This window comes from Rhinatrema bivittatum, chromosome 9, assembly GCF_901001135.1.
Source record: "Rhinatrema bivittatum chromosome 9, aRhiBiv1.1, whole genome shotgun sequence".
In the NCBI taxonomy this organism is placed as follows: domain Eukaryota; kingdom Metazoa; phylum Chordata; class Amphibia; order Gymnophiona; family Rhinatrematidae; genus Rhinatrema; species Rhinatrema bivittatum.
Genome location: NC_042623.1, coordinates 95,784,821 through 95,800,759, shown reverse-complemented (window position 1 = coordinate 95,800,759; position 15,939 = coordinate 95,784,821). Strand labels below are relative to the sequence as shown.

General features: G+C 42.9%; 1 long non-coding RNA gene across 1 annotated transcript in view; it reads left to right on the top strand.

The window, feature by feature from the left end:
* Positions 1–15,939, top strand: part of LOC115099526 — a 38,041-nt gene that overhangs the window by 1,739 nt on the left and 20,363 nt on the right. The window contains exon 2 of the long non-coding RNA XR_003858818.1: positions 4,145–4,289. This is a non-coding gene — a long non-coding RNA (uncharacterized LOC115099526). The remainder of the gene's footprint in view (positions 1–4,144; positions 4,290–15,939) is intronic.

Sequence of the window (15,939 nt, the reverse complement as noted above, 5' to 3'; positions counted from 1 at the left end):
AAACTGCCTTGGTCTGTTTTCCTAATAGGAGTAGTATTGGAGTTCTAAGGCCTGGTGTAATATTTTCAGTTTTGCCTTGTAAGATGGTTACTGTTTGAGTACTGGAAACTGGCACTATTTTGGTATGGGATGTTTACTATTTATGCAGTTTCTGTTCAGACAGAGTACTTATCTTTTCCTTGTGTCATTCTTAACAATAAAAATAATACTGGGTCTTTATTTTTTTATTTCCTCTGTGAATTGTAATGAGCAGTGTGTCACACATGTGAGCGTGGTCTGTCAGGTGTGTCACGATGGGAAAAAAGTTGAGAACTACTGCTCTAGGAGGGCAATTTTCAGCAGCCCAAGGACTGCTAAAGGTTGTGGTGGTGACTGGCATCTATGGCATGCTGCACTTTGCAAATTGCCCTCCTACAGCAGTAGTTCTCAACTTTTTTCCCATCGTGACACACCTGACAGACCACACTCACATGTGTGACACACTGCTCATTACAATTCACGATGAAACAAAAAATAAAGACCCAGTATTATTTTTATTGTTAAGAATGACACAAGGGAAAGATAAGTACTCTGTCTGAACAGAAACTGCATAAATAGTAAACATCCCACCCCAAAACAGCACTAATTTCCAGCACTCCAACAGTAACCATCTTACAAGGCAAAACTGAAAATATTACACCAGGCCTTAAAACTCCAATATTTCTCTTATTAAGAAAACAGACCAAGCCAGGCTGCTATAGAGCCTTACACAGAAACTACATGCCAGCAAAATACCCCACCTCAGTCACATGTGAAGACCCTCTCCTAACATAGAAAAAAAATACCATAAAGCATAAATGGAAACATGCAGACAAAAACTGAACTGGAAACAGCAACAAGCCAGAGTCTCCGTATGCAGTGCAACAAAGGAAAAAGAGAAACACACCAGTCCTCATAAAACAAATCAAGAAATATAAAATCAATAGCAGTAAAACCATAATAATAAAAAGAACAGACTATTTTGAAACAGCTGATGAATGGAATATCCAATAATTAAAACTCATATCAAAAATTTCTAGATACTAATAACCTGCCTGTATAGATTATTTAGTCTAATTTCAGAAAATATACTTTTTATGGCAGGATTCTATTTTGTTAACCTACTCTTTTCTTAAGAAAAAGTGTGTGAGGGAGAGAGCAGGGGAAACACCATTTGCCCCAGTGCTGCTCCAGAGGTTATCATCCCCTTGCTTGCAAGCTACCTGGTGTATAAATGTCAGCACACAGTAGCACGTCAAAGCCACGCACCCCTTGCTTGGATTTGGACGTCCAAATGGCAGATTAAATTTAATGTGGACAAATGCAAGGTGATGCGTATAGGGAAAAAATAACCCATGCTGTGTAGTTACACAATGTTAGGTTCCATATTAGGAGCTACCACCCAGAAAAGAGATCTAGGCGTCATAGTGAATAATAAGTTAAAAATGGCAGCTCAAAAAAGCAAACAGAATGTTAGGAATTATTAGGAAGTGAATGGCGAATAAAATGGAGGATGTCATAATGCTTTTGTATTGATCCATGGTGAGACCACGCCTTTTATACTGTGTGCAGTTCTGGTTTCTGCATCTCAGAAAAGATACAGTTGTACTGGAGAAAGTATAGGGAAGTGCGACCAAAATGATAGAGCATGGAATGACTTTTCTATGAGGAAAGGCTAAAGAAGTTAGGATTATTCAGCTTGGAGAAGAGATGGCTGAGGGGGGGATATGATAGAGGTTTACAAAATCATGAAAGGACTTAAGTGAGTAAATGTGAATCAGTTATTTACACTCTCAGACTAGGGGGCACTCCATGAAGTTAGGAAGTAACACATTTAAAACAAATTGGAGAAAATTCTTTTTCACTCAACGCACAATTAAACTCTGGAATTTATTGCCAGAGGATGTGGTTACAGCAGTTAGTGTAACTGGATTTAAAAAAGGTTAGGATAAGTTCCTGAATGAGAAGTCCATAAAGTGCTATTAATCAATAAGGAATAGTAGCTTGGGATCTATTTAATGTTGGGTACTTGCCAGGTTCTTGTGACTTGGATTGGCCACTGTTGGAAACAGGATACTGGGCTTGATGGACCCTTGGTCTGACCCAGTATGACAACTTCATCTGTTCTATGTTCTTAAATATTTCAAAATACAGGGTGGCCCATGGAAAAGTAGCCCGCCTCTAATACCAGTGCATTGGTGCGGCAGAAGTTGCTATAGAAATGCTGCAGCAAGAAAAGGAAGCCCGCCTGCAATACCAGTGCATTGGAGGCAGGCTACTTTTCCATGGGTCACCCTGTAGCAGGCACAAAGACCCAATAATGAAAAATAATAAAGATATAAAAATGCTTTGCTCTGCATATCTGGGAACGTTTGATATCCACGTGCCCTGAGATTGTTTTGAATTAGTAGGAGGAGAAATGGTTTGCTTGCAACTTTCACCTCTCTCTCAATCACACACAAGTTCTCTTTCACCCTGGCTCTCAATCACACACATATATACATGCCTTTTCTCTCTCACTTATATAGGATCTTAATCACATATTTACATGCATGCTGTCTGTCTTTTCACACATACACACACAGGCTTTCGATCACATACTTACATACATGCTGTCTCTTTTTCTCACACACACACTCTCATTCACACACTTACACACACACTCTCTCTCTCACTTACACACAGGCTCTCAATCACATATTCACATACTCACATGCACTACACTGGCTCTCAATCATACACAGACACACATGCTCTCCCTCTTACTTACACATACAGGCTCTTAATCATACATACACATGATCTCGCTCACTTACACATACAGGTTCTCAATAATACACTTACATTCATGCTATCTCTCACACACACAAAGGATCTCAATCGCACACAGGCTCTCAATCACACACATACACTCTCACACAGGTTTTCAATCATACACTTATACATACAGGCTCTCAATCACTCACTTACGTACATGCTGTCTCTCTCACACACACACACATACACAGGATCTCAAACACATATGTTTGCTTACTCACTCTCACTCTCTCTCTCCCCCCACCCCCACCGAACTAGTGTCGGCAGCAGCCTCCTCCACTTCCAGCCCTTGTAGCCTAGAGAAAGGAGTCCCATTGGCCGCGGGGGCTGACGTTGCCCCTCTTGTGCTCTGCGCCATGCTGCTCATTCTTCAGGCCGCGCCTCTCTTCTCTTCTTCGGGCTGATGGTGCCTGCAGTAGCATGGTCTCTTCTTCCCGTGGTGTGGCCACTGCATATCATTTCCTCTTCCGGGCCACGGGGAGGCGGGAAGAAGAGACCATGCTGGTGCCGCTCATTCCAGCTCTCCTGCCACATTCTGCCTGGGCTATCATCACTTTAAGCCCAGGCGGAAGATAAGTTCCTATTTCACGGGGGCAGGGGGAGCAGCTGGGCCAGCAGGGGACTGGGAAGTGTGAGGACACACCTGCATACGCTTGGTGACACACCAGCCGAGAACTGCTGTTGTAGAGTATCATTCAGGATTTCCCCAATCTAATTATTTGTTGACCCAATCAAAGAAAGTGATGATTTGTTTGACTTCATCTCACTCTGCTAAAACTATGTTACCTTGAATCCTGCAGCCCACTGGACTTAAGATACTTAATTAACCATTTTTTTCCTCACACCTACTACTGAAATCAGTGATTCTCCTTTAATCCCTTTCTGCTGGTTTCCAGATTTATTGCAATATATAAGTTAAATGAGGCTTGAGCTGTAATTATACATATTTCATAGTGTTACATTTTTCTGATGAATAACTGCTTCCTCGTGAGAATCTTAATTTTGTTCTTATCCAGTTTTATTATGGATCTTCTTCTAGGGCTTCTTATACTCCATGCTAAAAGAAATTGCTAGCTTATGGCATGGATCTTTCACAGTGTTTGAGCAAGTAATATTATCTCAACGAAGGGCAGATTTATTATCATTGTTAAATTACTGAGAAAAGTTTGGGATTTTTAATTTGAAAACTGTACAACCATTAGGTTTAAATGAAGAAACCGAATGGTAATCAGTAATCTGATATCAATCTATTCTGATTGGTTAAATGCTCTTATAAGATCTAACTGAGCTCCTCTTGTCTTTTTAACAGAAACCATGGAATTAAGGCAGTTTAAGATGGACGCTGTCCACTGAAGAAGTGAGAACTCCCCTACCACATTCAGGGCCGGATTTTAAAAGCTCTACACATGCCAGGCCTATTTTAGAAAGGCCCATCGATGCATGTAAAGACCAGGGTGAGTCTAAGTCCCAGGGCTTTACAAAAGGGGCGGGGACAAGGCCAGAGGCCTCTGGCACAGCGGCCATTTGCCGCTGTGTTGGAGGATTGCGTGCCAGCAGGCTGCCAGCTTGCGCAACCTGTGCCTGCCTCCAGGCAGGCGCAAAAGGTAGAATAAAAACTTGGGGAGGGATTAGAGTAGGGCTGGGGATGGGGAAAGGTTAGGGGAAGGGGTAGGAAGGTTAGTTTAGGGGGAAGGGAAGTTCCCTCACAGGCCACTCCGATTTCAGAGCTGCCTGGGAGGGAATGGGAGAAGCCCACAGGCATTGTGCACCCTGTTGTGCGCGACAACCCCCTGATTTTATAACCTGCACGTGCATGTTATAAAATCAGGCGTACATGTGCGCGCGCTACCCGGCGCTCACACATGTACGCCTGATTTTATAACCTGCACGTGCATGTTATAAAATCAGGCGTACATGTGTGAGCGCCGGGTAGCGCGCGCACATGTACGCCCGTGCGCAGATATGAAAATTCACCCCTCAGCATGAAACACATCCAGTGTCAAGCATTGTATCCAGTTCTCTTGTGTTGTTAGTTAAGCGATTTTACTAACTTTAAAATTCTCAAAAATCTCCATTGAGACTCTTAGGGGCCGATTCAGTAAAGTCTGCGGGAGAGTGGACGAACGCCCGCTCTCCCGGTGTGCACACAGGCCACTCACCTGTGCTTGCGATACAGTATTTAAATTAGGTGGTGTGGTAGAAACGGGCAAAAGGAGGCACTAGGGACACTAGCGCGTCCCTAGAGCCTCCTTTTAGCCCGAAGCAGCGGCTGTCAGCGGGTTTGACAGCCGACACTCAATTTTGCCGGTGTCAGTTCTCGAGCCCGCTGACAGCCACGGGCTCGGAAACCGGATGCCAGCAAAATTGATCGTCCGGTTTTCGGCGACAGCCCATTTAAAATTGTTTTTTTCCTTTTTTTTTAAACTTTTTATACTCAGAGGGTGCACAGAAAAGCAGTTTTTATTGCTTTTCTGTGCACTTTCCCGGTGCCTGCAGAAACTAGCGCCTACCTTTGGGTAGGTGCTAATTTCTTAAAGTAAAATGTGCGGCTTGGCTGCACATTTTACTTACTATATCGCGCGGGCATACATAATAGGGCCCTCAACATTCATTTGCATGTTGAGGGCGCTATTAGGTGCCGCGGGTTGGACGCGCGTTTTCCTCACCTTTTTGAATAAGGGGTAAGGGAAAAGGGCGCGTCCAAGGGCTCCGTCAGAGCGCACTGTACTGTATCGGCCTGTTAGTTAGCCCGATGAATGAAACTTAAACCTGAATTTATGATTTGTGAACAGTGGGCGAGACTCTAATCACAGTTTTTCTAAAGTATTTTTTTCTAAAGTATTAGTAAGGGGTTTTATTGAACTTGTGTTGACATCTATGATTTTTATTTTTTGGACTTGATTTTAATGGACCTTTCACATTCATGATTTCTATAATGACATATTGTCTCACAAATGGTACTGATCACGTGACAGTAATTCCAGCCTTAACAGTTATTCTTCAGAAGGCAAACCTTTAATTTCTTTGATTAATTTGCTAACAAGAAGGAATTCACTCTGAAGTACCCATTCTTTTCATACTTCACTATGTATATTAAATGTCTGTGCTGTTTGGATTGCTGGAACTCAGCTTCACAGAGACAACATAATTTTGTATTTCAGTTAACGAAGTCAGCCTTACATGAGAAACATTATTTATTTAAAATATTTCTAACCCATCTGTCCAGAATACTAGGTGAGGGACAAGTAAAACAAGTATACCATTATATATGCACTATGGACGAATATTATAATATCATAATGAACAGACAAAACTGCTATGAAACCTCTACCACACCAGAGATGCAACTAGTCATATAAAGAATTCAACCTCCAAAGACCTGTTTAAGCAGGAACTCCTTTATGTTTTTCCTGAATATTTATATGCATATTTCTACTCATAAATCCTCAAGCAGTGAATTCCAAAGCATAGGGCCTGCAACTGCCAACCTTCTTTCTTTCGTTTCACACAAAGATGTTTAAATGCTGAATATTCCAGAAAATGTATTCAATGCAACCTTAATAAATGAGTTGGAACACAGCACCGATATAGTGGATCTACACAGTGCAATGCCTGAAAGATTATAAGCAATATTTTAAACTTAATGCGCCAGAGAAATGGAAGCCAGTTCAAAGACTGCAGATGCAGTCACATACTGATAGCTTGAGGCCCCGAGTATGATTTGCATTTTGAGCTAGCTGAAATACTCGCAATGTGGAAAACGGAAGCTCTAGACTAGTCGAGCTGCAATAATCTAGGCCCTGATCTCAAGCATCTGTATTACTATATGGAAATTGACCGAGGACAAAAATAACCTCAGTCTATGCACTATACACAAATTATGAAAGATGTTCTACAGAAATCTATCAATATGATGGCCTAAAAAATGCTAATGTTAGAATTTTCCCAGTACTGCTTTTTAAAGAAATAGAAAATGTGTACTCCCACTGGTTGTACATGAAATGGCATTTTCTACTAAACCAAAAATACGATCAAGAGAAACAAAACATCAATTTTGACTCTTCTCTGAATACAGGTCATCCAGATCCATTTGCTGGTTTCTCTGCTGACACTAGGTCACAGTCAGATGGGCATGGCCTCCCCCTAAGGCATTTTTTTCTACTTCATAAAGAACACCTAAAAATGGAAGGCTTTGCTTTGCAATTCAATTCATTGAATTATGTGATATGGCGTTCACAAAAGATGAGAATTTTTATTTAGCTTATAAGAAGCCTCATGATAACATGCAGCTCCAACATTTTTAAAGCTGGTATTTCTTTGCATTTTTTGTGTCTTAAATGTCTTCACTTGACTACACTTTACTGCTGTAGATGTAAGTTCCCCAGTGAGAGCAGAATGCACTCATTCTATTTTTATTCCAGTTTTTCAGGAGAGATAGCATTATTAAAGTGACAGTATCCATTCAGAATGGATCACGATTTGATTTTCTGCCACTTCCATCAATACTAAATCAGTCAATTAACTTTCCCTGTGAAGAAATATGGATTTCTTTGTGGCCCATAGTAACCGCTGTGGTGGAATACTGATCGACAGGTTTATAGATTTTAACACAACTAGTGATGTCTCATTCTTTCGGTTAATTTATGAGCTTATCCTAGAGTAAAGAACTGAATAAACCTTTATGCGCTTGTAGAGGTCTATCAGCCCTAAAAGTATATTCTTCAAAATTTCAAAGAGTTATGCCATTTGCTATTGATGTTAGTAGTTATACATTTAAAAGCTTAGCAATGATTATATTTATTCAAATATATATGTAAATTAGTTAGATGTACTATTAGAGAACCTGGTCCCCCAGTAGATTCTTGCTTGGATATAGAAGGGCAGGGGTTATATTTCCCTAGAGAGTTTTCAATTATTGATCAGGGTGATGATGTCTGGCCTCCAGTTTTTATTATGGATCAGATGAAGTTATGACTTTTTGTTAAATCAGAAGCTAAGAGTGGTGTCAGTGCACTACAAAGGGGAATTTTGTGTTTTCAGTGAAGGATGTGATTGGTGTGGAGGCCCTGGGCACATTTTCTCTTCCACCATATTAAATGTTATTGTAGGAGAACTGTGGCAAACATTCAATACTTGCCCCAGATGTAGTAAATTTACTGGGGCCCAATAATCTTGATAAATTTAGTGAATCTTGGTGACTAGGGTAATAAGACCTCAGGAGGTCATTATTAACATATTTGCATATTTTTCATGCATGTACATGACCAATTTAGTGTCAGTTTTCACTCACACTAATTCATTAATGACTAGTCTGCTATTTAGAGAAGAAGATAAATGCCTTTAGCTTTTATTCTAAGAGACAGCGGATATTAGTGAACCAGTCCCATAGTGTGGGGTCAATTTTCAGGAAGGCACCTAACTGCAAAGTAATGCATGTGCTTGAAAGCTTATATATGTAAATAGGGTACCTCTAAATAAATAAAAAAATTGATTACCTGGATCCAGCGGTAGTCAAAGTGACGGGGAAGACAAGCTGGCAGAGGCATTAGTGATGACTTAGTGAAAAGGCAGAATTGGGTCTGGTGGTATAAAACCCACAGGGTGAAGAGGCCCAACAAGAGAAGAAGCCTGAGGCAGCAGCAGCAGCAGCTCTGGGTCGTGGTAAAAAGAGAGCAGTGACTGAGCCAGGCTGTGATTCCAGGTTCTGGTGTGAGGAAATGGCATCAGGCCATCCTGGTGATTTCAACCCTCCCTTTGATTGTGATTGAGGTACTGAGAAAAGGCCTGATATAAAGCCTGCTTGCTGCCGCCACTGACAGGATTCCCACTGTCCAGCTTGATCGTGAAAAGAGAGGAGCCCTAAGGCCCAATTCTATAAAGTGGCGGAAGAGGGCCACCACAAGCATGGAGGCAAGAAGGGAGAGGCAGGACCGGTTGGGTTAGAGTCAAACTTTTGCCGCTTCTGACCCTTTCATACTGATCCAAGCAGCAGGGAACTGTGAAGAGGAAGGAAAATCCATGACAGAGCAAAGGCAGCTCCTTCCAGTGGTTACCCAGCTACAGTCTAGAGGAGAGAGTGCTGTCACCATCGGTTTCCTTCTTCCGCAATCGACCTGGGCCATGATGTTGGATAAGGGAGGCCCATTATGGGGGACAAGAACGGCAACTGTGAGCTGCAAAACAGCAGAAGAGGGCTTGATGCAGTGCAGGAGCTTAGGCAACCACGACCCAGCTGCATCATAAGGCAAGGGGAAGGAGAGAGCCATGGCCTACTTAGACTGGTAGTGAGTCCCTGAACTCAGCATTGCTGTGGTTTAAATAAAAAAAGGCTGAAATTAGCGTTGGGGCCTTGAGGAAGCCCCCAACACAGTGAGCATCATTAGGCCACAGGGCCATAATCTGCTGACATCACTGATGACATCAGCATGGATCCGTGGTCTCCAGTGGAGGTCATGAATTTCATTAAAATAAGCCAAATTAAATAAAATGAATACAACATCAATGTGGTGGTCAGGTTGCAGCTCCCTGGGGACCTGATCAGCACCACCTCTATGCCTCCAAAATTAATTTTAAAATTGGATTTTGCCCCATTATAAACCTGGTGGATTTTGTGGTTAAAAAAACTCTCAAATCACACAAAACCTTTGAAAAACGGGTGGTAGCCACCAGAGAGGTTCCTGTGGACCCCTGTCTAGAAGTCAAGAATTTTGAGGGATAGATGTAAATACCCACGATGAGCTATGAAGCATCTTCTGAAATTGGTGATGACCTGAATGAATATAGTATGCAGGGAGAAAATTTTTGCTGCCCATAAAAACACACAGGGGCAGATTTTCAAAGGGGTACGAGCGTAAGATACGCGCGTAACCCCTGAAAAGCTGCCCCTTCCACTCCCTGCACATGCCGAACGGGCCATCCAGTGCTCCTACCATGTGACAGGGGCTGGCCAATGGCACAGATACCCTGTCACATGGTAAGGGCAAAGGGCCATCGGTGCCATTTTTATTAGTGGCAGCCGACGGCCTGACAGTGGGAGATTGCTCCCGGGACCCCCAGGTAATTTTAAAATGTTTTGGGGGGGGGGGGGGGTCGGGAGGGTGGAGAAAGCTAAGGGAGCTGATTTAAAGGGTCAGGGTGGGTTTAGGGGTTGTTTTTGTGTGCCTTTTTTCCCACCCTCCCCCAAAACGATAAGAGAACCCCATGAACAATTTTGTTGGGTTTTCCTATCGGTTTTAGGGAGCACCAGATTTCTGATGACTTTGAAAATATCATACGATATTTTCAATCGTCAGAAATACAATTCACATCCCTAGAAAGAACTATTCTTCTTTAAATGAGCCCTTGACTGCTATGACCCGGAAAGGGGCCAATGCTTCTAAATGGTCTGCGGAGGCCATTTCCGTGTTCGAAGATTTAAAGACTGCCTTTTCCACGGAACCATGCCTACATCATCTGGACCCCAACAAGCCATTCATCGTAGAGTTAGATGCCTCTGACGTCGGTGTGGGGGCTGTTCTGAGCCAGACGGAGACTCCAAGTCCTTACGTCCCTGCTCTTTCTTCTCACGACATTTCTCTCTGGCAGAGAAGAATTATGGGATCGGTGACAAAGAGCTCCTGGCTATTAAGTTGGCATTTGAGGAATGGCAGCCTTGGCTCGAAGGTGCTCAACATCAAATTACCATGTTTACAGACCATAAGAATCTAGAGTATCTCCTCCATGCGCAACGTCTTAACCATAGACAAGCTAGATGGTCCTTATTTTTCAACTGCTTTGACTTCGTGCTCATATATCGCCTCTGAGACAAGAATACCAGAGCTGATGCCCTATCACGCTCCTTTCTCTCAGAGGATATTCCGGAAGAGCCGCAGCACATAATCGACCTGAAGAAAGTCATCTTAGCAGCTATTCATTCTGTGCTCGCTGGTAAAACCATCGTGCCAAAGCATCTCAGAAAGAAAGTGCTCTATTGGGTGCATGATTCCAAGCTGGCTGGCCATCCTGGTCAACACCGTACCTTGTTGAAGCTGCAGAAGTATTATTGCTGGCCAACTATCAAGGAAGATACACTCTCCTATGTGGCATCTTGTGCCAACTATGCCAAGCACAAACCTACTTCTGGCCAACCGTGGGGATTGCTGCAACCGCTTCCAACTCCGGAACAGCCCTGGATGCATATCGCTACAGATTTTGTAGTTGATCTACCTCTTTCTGGAGGTATGAATACCATCTGGGTCACAGTCGACCACTTCAGCAAGATAGCCCACTTAGTGGCACTACCTGGCTTACCTTCAGCCTCAGAACTTGCGAAGCTCTTCATAGACCATATCTTTCGCCTCCATGGCCTACCGAAGCACATAGTCTCGGATCGAGGATCACAGTTCACGGCAAGATTCTGGAAGGCCCTGTGCAAACTCTTCAACATCTGTCTAGATTATACATCTGCCTATCATCCTCAATCTAATGGCCAAACAGAACGGATGAATAGGACCCTGAAACAGTTCATTTGGGCCTATGCGAGTTGCCGTCAGAATAACTGGGCTGAACTGTTACCATGGGCTGATTCGCCATTAATTCTTATCCAGCAACATCAACTGGATCAACACCATTTGAAGTGGTATATGGACGTTCCCCATCACTGCCACTTCCACTGAAGCTCTCAGTGATGTCCCTAGCAGCTCAATCCACTGCTGAAGAAATCTATCAATTATGGACTCAGATGAAAGCAATGCTACTCAAAGTGAGTGATCGAGCCAAAAGGTTTTATGCCACTCATCATTCTAAAGCGCCTGTATTTCAACCTGGTGACAAAGTCTGGCTATCCCCTAAGCACCTTAAACTGAAGTTACCCTCCTCTCGATTTGCTCCTCGCTACATTGGACCATTTCCAATCCTCCGACGTCTTGGCAATGTTACCTACAGTCTAAAGTTACCACCTGGATTGAACATTCATAACGCTTTTCATGTTTCATTTCTGAAACCACTCATCATCAGTGAATTCTCTTCCAAATCTCAAGAACCATATCCTATCAATGCAGAAGATGACCTAGAATACAAGGTCGAAGCCATTCTTTGATGTCCACAAACGAGGCAAAACCTGGGAATACCTTGTCTCATGGGAAGGTTTTGGCTCCAAAGAAAATCCTTAGGAGCCTCTGGCTAATATCCTTGACAAAGAGATGCTCCATCAGTTTCATCTCTCGCATCCTTGGAAACCAAAACCTTGTACCCACAGAGGAAAGTGCCTTTTGAAGGGGGGTACTGGTGCAACCATCCTTTCCCGACGGCTTCACTCTGCCTACCTTTCTTTCTTTGCACCTCCTCTCGCTCTGGATGGATGCCTGGCTGCTGCGGTATCTGCCTGCCATCCTCTCCAGTGTCCCCGGACCAGCTTGGGCGCTGCTTCCCGCCATCCTCCGCTGGTACCTTAGGGTGCGCGCACCGCGCGGCCCTCACTCTTATTTCCTACTTGGCGCAAACCTCAGGGGCGTCCCCCTGTGATGATGTCATGCTGCCCCGATATTTAAAGCCTACAATGTTTGCTAGCCTTTGAGTTAGCAAGGGGTATCTTACAGATGGGATTCGCTCTCCGTACCCAGCTACTCTGCCTCTCCAATTTTCCATTGGATCTTAACGCTAATGGGGTACCCGCTCCTCGGGGGCCTCACTTGCTTTTCAGGTCACTATCAGGAAACCGGTACTCACTCCTCGAGGGCCCATGTTCCCTGACTCACTGCCTGCTCCTACCTTCTCTTCTGCCTGGAAGGATTCGCTATCTTCAACACCAGTGAGTACTACCATCTTCACCTCAGAGCTGTTCCCTGGAACCAGGTACTCGATCCTCGAGGACCTGCCTCCGTTCCAGCCCTAGTGCCATCTCCTACGTGGAACCACTGTGTGAGTATATTACCTTCAAGCCTCTCAGCTCTTAGGGATCAGGTACTCGCTCCTCGAGGGCCTGCTCTCCCTATCCTGGAGTTCTCCATACTGGGGCTTTGTGCATATTCCACTGTACTCATTATTCTCAGTTCTTTCCAGTACAGCACTGCTACCAGAGGAGTCGCTGTTCCAGCGTCTGAGGGCTACTAGCCCAGCCAGGCTACTTCTGCTGCTCACTACTGCTACCTCTGGTGGCTTCATCACATTGTTTAATAAAAGATCAATCTCTGTGTTTGTGTGTCCTAAGCTGAGCCTGACCTGTGGCCCCTCACGGGACTTCCCCCCGTGGGTGTGGTCAGCTGCCACAGTGTCCAAGGGTCCACCCAAACCTCACTAATTATAACATTATCCCATGCCCCTTTGAAATCCTTCACAGTTTTAGTCTTCACCTCTTCCTCTGGAAGGGCATTCCAGGCATCCACCACCCTCTCCATGAAGAAATATTTCCTGACATTGATTCTAAGTCTTCCTCTCTGGAGTTTCAAATCATGACCCCTAGTTTTACTAAATTGTTTCCAATGGAAAGTCAGTATCATATCTCCTCTCCTCCAGTGTATACATATTCAGGTTCTTCAACCTCTCCTCATAAGTCATTCAATGGAGACCACCCACCATTTTGGTTGCCCTTTTCTGGACCGCCTCCATCCTGTCTCTGTTTTCTTTGAGATAAGGTCTCCAGAACTGAACACAGTAGTTCAGGTGAAGCCTCACCATGGACCTATACAAGGAGATTATCACGTCCCTTTTCTTACTAGATATTCCTCTCTCTATGCAGCCTAGCATTCTTCTGGCTTTGGCTATCGCCTTGTCACATTGCTTCGTCGACTTCAGGTCATTAGACACTATCACCCCAAGGTTTTTCTCCTGCTCCGCGCACATCAGCCCTTCATACCCCCCACCCCCCCTCCCCGCCAATGCATACTGTTCTTTCGGATTACCATACCCCAGATGCATGGCTCCGCACTTCTTGGCACTGAATCCCAGCTGCCATATCTTCGACCATGTAATACCTTTTAAAATGACATCTTAAGACTTTGGGCCCTAGGCATGTGTCCCATTTGCCCTATGGATAAAACGGCCCTGCCTTTGTTGCATTATATTTAACTAAATAACACCTTGGGTGAAGCACTACTGCTGAATACAGCTTATAACTGCAGGTTCCCCAGCCTTACACACATGTAGATTGATGTTTCAAATCCATGTAAATTATTTTCTGGAAAAATTTGCCTACACCAAAAGCATATGCAGAAATTTGCAGCTACTGTGTACCCATGGCAATTTTCAAAGTGAAAATAAGCATGTACTTTCCCTTTCGAATGTCTTACAAAATCCACACATAAAAAGTACTCACCAGATTTTGCACCAAGGCAAGCAGTTTGAAATTGTTTCCTATGGCATTAGTAGGTGCTTTAACATGCATGCCAAGGTTTTAAGGGGCAGTTTTGAATAGTACGCATTGTTTGCAATGTACGCAGGCACATTTAGCCCATGCAAATTGCAGATAATTTTCTCAGGAAAGCTACCCATTTTTTTTTCTGTTGGAAAATTAGCAGCTGAAAAGTACATGAAGTAAAATCAGCCATATTCTTTCTACTTGTTTGTGCAGAAGACTAAATGGACTAAAAATAGGATGCATACTTTTAAAACTCAAATACACATGCTCTGTGTTATTCCCCTGACCTAAATATGTCCATGGGAATACCTTCAGCCTGGTAAAAAGTACCAGTGATGTGAACGTTAGGAAGCAATTTTAGCTAGGTGTGGGAGAAAAAGTTTTAGCCAGGCTGTTTTACTTGGGTAAATGGCTTTAACAATTGTCTGTTAATGGATACAATCCTAGTTATCATGCAGCTCCACTGACCTTTCATGAATCGGCTCTTAAGTCTTCAGAAATGTACCTTTTATATTCATTAGTTGTAAAATAGATACATATTATCAAATGGATCTTTTTCTTCCAGTATTTATGCTTTTCTGTATTTCAGTGAGCATTTTATGATAATTGAATATGACGCAGCTTTGTGTTCATTGTTTATACAGTACAATTGTGTTGTTGAAACGCAAGCAATTTTCAGCTGTATATAGCAGACTGGGAATCAGCAGTCTGAAATGGAATGCTATGAAGTGAAAGCTGTTATTATTATTGATTACAACAATGCTATGAGTCCGGCATTATTAATACAACAAGTTGGAAAAAAAACACCCCAGACTGCTTTTGTAAATGGAAAAATGTTTCAAGCATTTAAATAATCCAAAAAATATGTATGCTTGAGAGTGAAAATAATCCCAGAGAATACATAAAATGTGCTCTTTCATTTCTAAAAATACTCCCAGAGTGAATTTATAATCATGGGCCCACTTTAGTTTACCTAAGCTTCATATCCATACTTGTTGTAGAATCGTAGGGTAGATATTCAAAAGCCATTTAGATGGATAACTAAAACGTTATTTGTCTACATGGCCAAACTGCAATTTTAAAACTCTTATCCAGCTATATTCTAGAATATAGTCAGTTAAGATAGGGGCTTTCTGGGGGTGGGCAATAGGCATTTCCGGGAGGAGCAGAGTTAGCTGGTTAGGTTAACCTAAACAGCTAACTTTGGCCATGCTGTAGGGCAGGTCTAAAATTATCCGGATATACTTTAAGATAGCTGGGTATATTCAGCGGCATTGCTGCACCACTGAATATCCTGGTTCAGATAGCTAGAGAGGTGAATCTGGCTAAATATGGACCTCAACATGATTCACCCAAAATATTAAAATAATGACAAACATTCAACTCATTTTTGAAAAAAAGATGTCCTCATCAAATTAAATCCCGGTAACTAATTAGCAGTTACTTGTTAAATCATTTCCAGAAAATTCTGGAGTGGATCCAAGAAACCCCAGTGCATGTAGTTTTCCTTTGAAAATTAGTTTGCAGGCCCACAGATAGTTTAAAAATTGCCCCAGAATCTCAAAACAGGTAGAAACTTCCTATTGATTATAGTCATCCTCTGACCAAAGGAACTGATAAATGAAAAAAATCTAATGAACTACAGGGTAATTCTAGTATACAATCCAGTGGCATAGCCAGAATTGATTTTTTGGGTGGGCACAAGGTTAACATGGGTGGGCTGTAGGCATGCAGGACTACTAGTTGTTTTCTTACTGATAAATAATGCCATA